This window comes from Mus caroli, unplaced genomic scaffold, assembly GCF_978045245.1.
Source record: "Mus caroli unplaced genomic scaffold, Mus_caroli_1 scaffold_7, whole genome shotgun sequence".
Classification (NCBI taxonomy): domain Eukaryota; kingdom Metazoa; phylum Chordata; class Mammalia; order Rodentia; family Muridae; genus Mus; species Mus caroli.
In genome coordinates this window covers 81871942-81880116 of record NW_028227262.1, presented here as the reverse complement: position 1 = coordinate 81880116, position 8175 = coordinate 81871942, and the positions used below count along the sequence as shown (strand labels likewise).

Below are 8175 nucleotides of genomic sequence, written 5' to 3'. Positions count from 1 at the left end.
CAAGAGCTTGAAGGCCAGAGACCATCAGTCTTTAAAGCTATTTCTTTTTTCTTTCTTTCTTTCTTTTTTTGGGGGAGGGGCTTTGACATCACAAATATTTCTTTGTTTTTTTTTATTTTTTAAAAAATTTTTAGATATTTTCTTCATTTACATTTCTTTTTCTTTTCTTTTTTTTTTTTTTTTTTTAGTATAGAATAGAGTTCATTCAGGGCATGGGGAGGGGAGTTGAGAGAAAGGCAGGAAGAGGGGGAGAGAGAGAGAGAGAGAGAGAGAGAGAGAGAGAGAGAGAGAGAGAGAGAGAGAGGAGTAAAGGCTGGCCATGAACATGTGGAGAGAAAGGAGGGAGGGGAGGAATGAAGAGGGGGGAGCAGAAGCAAGAGGACAGAGCAGGAGCAAGAAAGCAAGAGCTCATTTACATTTCAAATGCTATCTTGAGAGTCCCCTATACCCTCCTCCTGGCCCTGATTCCCAACCCACCCACTCCCACTTCCAGGCCCTGGCATTCCCCTGTACTGGGGCATGTAATTTTTGCAAGACCAAGGGCTTCTCCTCTCAATGATGGCCAAATAGGCCATCTTCTGCCACATATGCAGCTAGAGACATGAGCTCTGGGGGTATTGGTTAGTTTATACTATTGTTCCTCCTATAAGGTTACAATTTGCAAAACACAAGAAACTCAAGAAGAAGGAAGACCAACATGTGGATACTTCCTTCCTCCTTAGAATGGGGAACAAAATACCCATGGAAGGAGTTACAGAGACAAAGTTTGGAGCTGAGACAGAAGGAAGGACCATCCAGAGACTGCCTTACCCGGGGATACATCCCATAATTAGCCACCAAACACAGACGCTATTGCATATACCAGCAAGATTTTTGGTGATAGTACCCTGATATTGCTGTCTCTTGTTAGGCTATGCCAGTGCCTGGCAAATACAGAAGTGGATGCTCACAGTCATCTATTGGATGGAACACAGGGCCCCCAATGGAGGAGCTAGAGAAAGTACCCAAGGAACTGAAGGGGTCTTTAAAGCTAATTCTATGGCTGTGAATTAACACAATCCAGGCCAAGAAGGCTGCCAGCAAGCCAAAGTTGTATCCCAGCCTCCATGTTCACACACACACACACATCCTTCATGTATACACACATATACATGCATACACCCATACACAAATAACACGTCCTATATCATGTATGCATACGTACACAATTTTTATTTATCAATATTTCAGTAAGGGTTAATAAAGTTACATACAAACATACAGGTAAATGGAAATTTCATATAAGAGTCATTAAGTACTTAATACTTAATGAGTAGTAAAAACTGAAAATTTTAAACTCATTACTTTTATGGGTTCATAGAAATTATACTTAGGAATCAGAGTTAAAGGTACAATCAAATATTTTAAATATTCTTGATTATTTAGAGTAAATTAAAATATTTTTTTAAAAAGTCACTATCAGCAAGGATCATCTTTTATGTAACATCAGAATTAAGGGAACATTTATGATATAGAGCAAAAAGGAGGGACTAAGAGAATTCCTGTGGAAATATGAATTTATGATGTACAATGAATTTAAGAACCATATACTTCTTGGCAGCAAAAATGTCAAAGGAATGAATGAGTATAATACTACAAATTCTATTTAAACCATATGAAGAATCATGCTTTATTACTTGAACTATTATGTAGTTTAAGAAAAATCTGGATCTAGAGAGACGGCTCAGTGATAAAGAGCACCCACTTCTCTACAAGAGGTCCTGAGTTCAATTTCCAGCAGTCACATGATGGCTCACAACCATCTGTAATGTGATCTGATGCCATTTTTGGCTGTTTCTGAAGATAGTGACAGTGTCCCCACATATATGAAATAAATATGGGCAGGGTGAGTAGGGCAGGGGGCAAGCAGTGGAGAGGGGAACACGGGAGGGAATAAAAAAGCAGGCTGAGCAAGCCAGTAACAATCATCCCTCCACCGGCCTCTCTTTCAGTGCCAGCCCTGACTTTTCTCAGTGATGGAGTGTGACCTGGGAATTGTAAACTGAAATAAACACTTAAGAAAAAAAGAAAAATCTGCATTTTAGGGAAAGAATTATTGGTGCTGCACCAGCATGACATGTTACAACACTCTGTACTTCCAGATACGGGGGATCCCATGACCTCATCTGACATTTGTGAATACCAGGAATGCACACATGCATACATGCCAGGCCAAAACTAATACATATGAATAAAATAAACAAATTCTTTTCTAAATAAGAGAAAAATTACACTTTTTAAAAAAACTGGTGGCATATATTTTGCATAATGCTTATTCGGTTATCAGAACTGATTTGTATCAAAGGAGTGATTGTGGGATAGGTATTTATCACAAAATTCGGAACAGTCAGGATGACTGGGTCATACATCCATAACAGGACTGAGGAGGATGAGATGATGAAGTCCACCCAGTACATGACCACATAGGAAAACACCAGCAGCAAGATGGTCTGGGTGGCCCTTTTCTCAGGGGAGGCTCTCAATTGGCTTTTGCTATGAAGATGCTTGCATTGCCTCTGATGTCTGAACAAGATAATCAACATGTATGTACTTGTGCTCAGCATGACTCCTACAAGAAACACATCTCTTAAGGTTGTCACAGTGAAAATCAATCCCCTGATGATGTAGTTCATGGGGAGGAGTGACCAGTATTTAGTGACCTTCAACTGGTTGGTCTCACTCATGTTGGTATAAGCATCAGTATAGAAGATCTTGTTAATGCTGAATGACAAATTGAAAGATCAAAAATAGAAGAAAGAATAGATCATGTATTTTTTTTGTTTATGTTTAAATTTTGCCAACAAAGAGGTATTGGGACTGATCGTCACAGCCTGGAACACACTCAGGAGGCAGGTGATGCAGATAGAGATGCCTCTCATCACCCTATTTAAGTAAGAAGTTGCCTTACATATGATGCCATTCTCAATCAAACATGTCTGTAGTAAAAATATCCCATCCAGTAATTACCATAATTATGTGAACGAAGGTCAATTGACAGGAGATCAAGAACATGGGCTTAAATCTGTGACATAGGATTATGATAGTGTAGAAAAAAAGAAGAAATATATTGGCTAGGGTCCCAAGTCCAGCTTGGACATAAGAGACATTGCTTAATAAAAGCATAATCGGAAAGTGTATTCATCATAAGAACATAGAGGAGGCATATTCCACATATCTGAAGAAAATATTAGATACATCAAAGATGATACTCTGGCTGGTATATCTACACAGTTATTCTTTTTAGCTACTTATTCTTTTTTTAATTGGATATTTTATTTCCTTACATTTCAAATGTTATCCCCTTTCCCTGTTTCCCCTCAAGAAACTCCATATCTCATATCCTCCCTCTCATTGCTTCTATGAGGATGCTCTTCAATACACCCGCCCATCCCACCTCCCAGCCCTGGCATTCCCCTACATTGAGGCATCATATGTATATATATTCTTACATATATATATATATATATATATATATATATATATATATATACATATATATATATGTAATATATAGCTACATATTCTTGATTACCCTGTCTCTAACTTTTGATGTTCCATACTGGACATCATTTTCTACATTTCTATATATCTCTCTATGTATCTTCTCTCTGAATAGAAAGGTATAGAAAAATTCATGCATTCCCAGTCACATCTATATAGAATGCACATTCTGTGTGCCAGTATTACACCTGAGCCTCATTCCTTAGAAAACCAGTCCTATTGATCACCTCATTTTGTAGTTAACACCTAAAAATATAGTGATGAGCACACAACATAAACTATATTTGTACAAACGAACAAAAACTATGCTGAGCTGGGAAAAAATCACAAAAGAAATAAAAAAATCACATCAGTCTCATATTCCATAACTTTGCTATGTCCCATTTTGCAACTCTCCATGTCATTATTAATACTTCTAAAGGAATCACAGAGATAATTCATAATAATCCCACTGTTTTGCTCAGCAAAATATCTTTCTTGATTCATCTGTTTTTATGTTCCTTTTTCCAAGAGATCTTACATCTCTCGGATCTAGAATTAAAGACAAAGATACAGTTGGAGACCATTAGTGTACCTCCACACCTATTAAATGTTTAAACATTAGCTGTGTTTATAAATGGAGTTAAATGAACTCAGTTTAGTTCTCATCCCATTTAAACCTTTTAAACTCTACTTCAGGTCTAAAGAACTAACTGCCAGCTCAACACAAACACTAGATTTCTTTTCTTTTAAGGGGGAAGGAGAGGTAGATCATTAACTGTATGATTCCTGATGGCTTTTTAGCCATTACTATTGTTATGTTACCTATCACTGCCTTCTGCATTTGTCTCCCACGTACTTTTGTAAGGATCCCCCATCTACTTTCCCATTCCCCCACCAGAGCATGTTCTGCTTTGTTGTTACCTTGCTCCCACCATCTCCTGTATTTATGTCTCCTTCCTTCCCTAAGGAGGCCTCTTTTACATTTCTCTTCTCAGACCCCTGTATCCTACAATTTGCCCTTTACCCTCTTCCCACATATCCCTCTCTTGTCCTCCCTCAAGTACCCCTTTTCTCCCATTTCCATGATCAGAAGACTTGCTTCTATTGCTTGTCCACTCTCCACACCTATCCTGACAAGGGTTCTGTTTTATTTGAGAGAACATGTGATGCTAAACAAAAACAATTTTCAAAGCATTATGATAAACATGAACTCACCAAAGATTACCAGATAGTGACTCTGTTATTCTTTTAAAATCTATTCCTTCTCATGAAAACAATGTTTCCAGTGTTATTTTACAATATCAGCACCCACACACTTTTTTACAATTTATCTCAGCAGTCTTACATTTGGTGCCTATGTTAGGTATTTCGCCTGTTTACCAGTGTCATTATTTTATCAAATTAATTCAGTATATTAAAATCAACTTGTGATAGAGAAATAGAAAACTACTACACTCAGATTCTTGTGTAAGAAAGAGTGCATACAATTATATGTTCAAGCAGGGCAGTGGTGGCCAATGCCTTTAATCCCAGCACTTGGGAGGCAGAGGCAAGCGGATCTATGAGTTTGAGGCCAGCCTGGTCTACAGAGTGAGCTATACAGAGAAAACCTGTCTCGAAAAACAAAACAAAACAAAACAAAACAAAACAAAACAAAACAAAACAAATCAAATCAAAACAAACAATTATACGTTCAAGTTCACTATTATATTCCACATATACAACATAATGGATGCATGCATGTGTGGAAATATTGCAGACGTTAGTGATGAGATCTCTCTAAAATCTCATCAGGAGTATACAGCCATATGTCATATATTTTGTATTTACAGGATTGATACTTAATCTAGTTAAGGAATTGATTAATTTTAATTGCCAGAGCCAAACATCTGATTCTTCACTGGCATAAACTTATTGTAACTGCACATTGATGTTCAGTTTTTAAAAGCTCTAGGACAGGAGCTGAAGAGATAGCTCAGTTTTAAGAGTACTTTTTGCTCTTGTGGAGAGGCTGGATTTGATTATCCCAGCAATGACCTGGTGGCCCATATCTATCTAGAAATTTATTTCCAGGGCATCCATTGTCTTCTGATCCAAGCACGCACAGACATACATGTAAGAAAAACACACACACACACACACACACACACACACACACATATATATATATATAAAACAAAATCTCCAGGATAATATTTAATTCAAGTCTTGGCATCCAAACCGTAAGAACTCTAGTCCAATTCCAACTTTAAAGTTGCAAATGGTCAAAAATATATGTATAATATTTGTTATTAATTATTCATCTATAATTTATAAGTATGTGGCATTGTTATAAGCCAAATAAGGTTGGTAATGTAATAAGATAAAAGAGAGTAATCTGAAATTATTTTTTCTTATCCAAATGTTATGCACTTCCACCTTTCTACTTTATATCCACCACTTTACAAAAGTTTATCACATATAGGAAATGATGCGTCTTCTAATTCATCAAGTGGCATCTTACTCGATGGCTCACTGCACCAGTAAAACACCATGGCTACAAACTTAGCTGTTAACATATGCATGCACTAAGAAAAGTCATATCTAAGTAGTCTGCACATTCTAGGAACACTCTTAACTGAGACCTACAGGTCCTCAAGCTCAGACTATTCTTTGCTCTTTTATTCTCTGCTGATGCAGGCTTGACCGTGCAATATAGCCCAGAATGTTTTCAAATTTATGTTCCTTTTATTTCTTCTTCCTGAGTGTTGAAGCTACTTGTATTCACACAAATCTGAGTTGTTTACTTTAAATTTTAAGTATTTAGCAGACAATTTTATTTGATGACACTGAAAGTTCTGTAACTGAAGAATCACAAGATTTATACGATATAATGCTAACCAGAAAGTCATAGAATAAAAGAAAGATCACAGATAGTGTCTGCAAAGTAATACAGTGTTAAGAAGAGTTGAGCCCATTGTGATACATTGGACACTCACTAACCTTACAGTCTGTAGTAGTGTGCAGGTCTGGACTGCTCAGGCCAATGTGAAAACACTGTAGCAGTTTCAGAGCAGTATAGTTGTCACTGTTTCTGGCTTTCCCATTAGTGTGCATTGAAAAATTTAATTGTAAGTAACAAAACCCAAAGTGTGTCCATCAACATTGGTAGTAGTGGAGAAGCCATCATCATTGAATTGACACAGAACAAAATCATCTGAAAGCATCTGTCTGAAGAGACCTGAAACAAAAGACACCAAGAGCTATTCTCTCCGTAGCACTGCATTCTTCCAAGAAAAACCATTTCACCCCTTCATTATATCAGTATTTGAGTTTAGAACAGTTTTGTTTGATCAATTTCTGGTGATCTTCGCCTTCTGCTTTCTGGGTATTTAATAAGTCAAGGAATATAAAAATATACTACATCAAAGGTTTCATTACCATTTTAAGATTTACCATATTTAGTGAGTAATAACCAAAAAGCTGTGTGACTGCTCAGAGAGAACATGAAGTGAGTATGTGACAAGATAGATGGTGTTGGTTGATGTGATGTCCACTGTGAGCAGCAGGAATAATTCTCCAGGATGAAGACCTTACCACCAAAGCTAGTTCCACGGAATCCACCACTTTACAAAAATATAGACAGCATGAAAAATCCTGAACACTTATTAATTTGGTGTTAATTCATTGCTATTACCTGATCCTCATAAATAACTTAAATGCATGAACTATTTTGGAAATTGAGTTTAGTGCAAGTCTACCTGAAAGCACACGAAGCTGAATAGAATATTACAGTCTCACATTTACAAGCCAGATCCACTGAGATGAAGCAGTAGCAAAAGAAGTGCTGCTGCAGACACTTTGGGAAGCAATCAAACACAGACCTTCATCGCAAGTTGCATAATGTAAGTTTGGGAAAAATATGAAAAAGTTCACTCGATAGTGTGGTGTATGTGTGTGTGTGTGCATGTGTGTGTATGTGTTGGTGTGTGTTGGTGTGGGTATGTGTGTGTATGTCTGTGTGTTTGTGTGATATTATTGGACTACTGGGCATAAGATAGAGGAATGGCATACTGTATGCCAGCACTGCTACCATGAATAACTATTAATCACTTGAGTGAAAAACTGAGTTACATAAAATATTTTTGTTAAATAAAATGATCATTAAGGAAAATAGAGAGTGTGCCGTCTATTTTCCAGTTGATTTCATCAGATCTTGGGCCCTTCCTAGTTTACTAGGGCAGACTTTTTAAGTGTAAATTCTTCAAACAAACTGAAAATTCTGTAATGCTTATTAGCATAAACTCGTATTTATATCAGTTGTTTTTTGTGGTGTTGATACTCTTTGGCCAGTGAATTAATGAAAGCTATTGGCATTATTTTGTTCCATTTATTGACAATGATGTCATAGCTCTGTATGTTTACTGCTTTGATTTTGTTGTATTATTTTGCATGTGAGAGACAGGTTCTCACTTTCTAGGCAAAGTAATGACTCTCTTGCCTTAGCTTTGAAGGTGATTGGATCATAGGAGTGTGACACCACAACTGCCTTCATTTATTATTTTATTCTCATATATATTATATATTATACATTATATATTAGTAAGTGACTGCTCTAGCAAGATAAAAATGGACTTGAGATAATCACCAGCTAAACATGAATTTGATTGGTAT

The 8175-nt window shown here is 36.8% G+C and overlaps 1 pseudogene; it reads right to left on the bottom strand.

The window, feature by feature from the left end:
* Nucleotides 1-1258: 1258 nt before the first annotated feature.
* LOC110297046 (vomeronasal type-1 receptor 90-like) lies at nucleotides 1259-3162 on the bottom strand (annotated as a pseudogene).
* Nucleotides 3163-8175: the final 5013 nt, after the last annotated feature.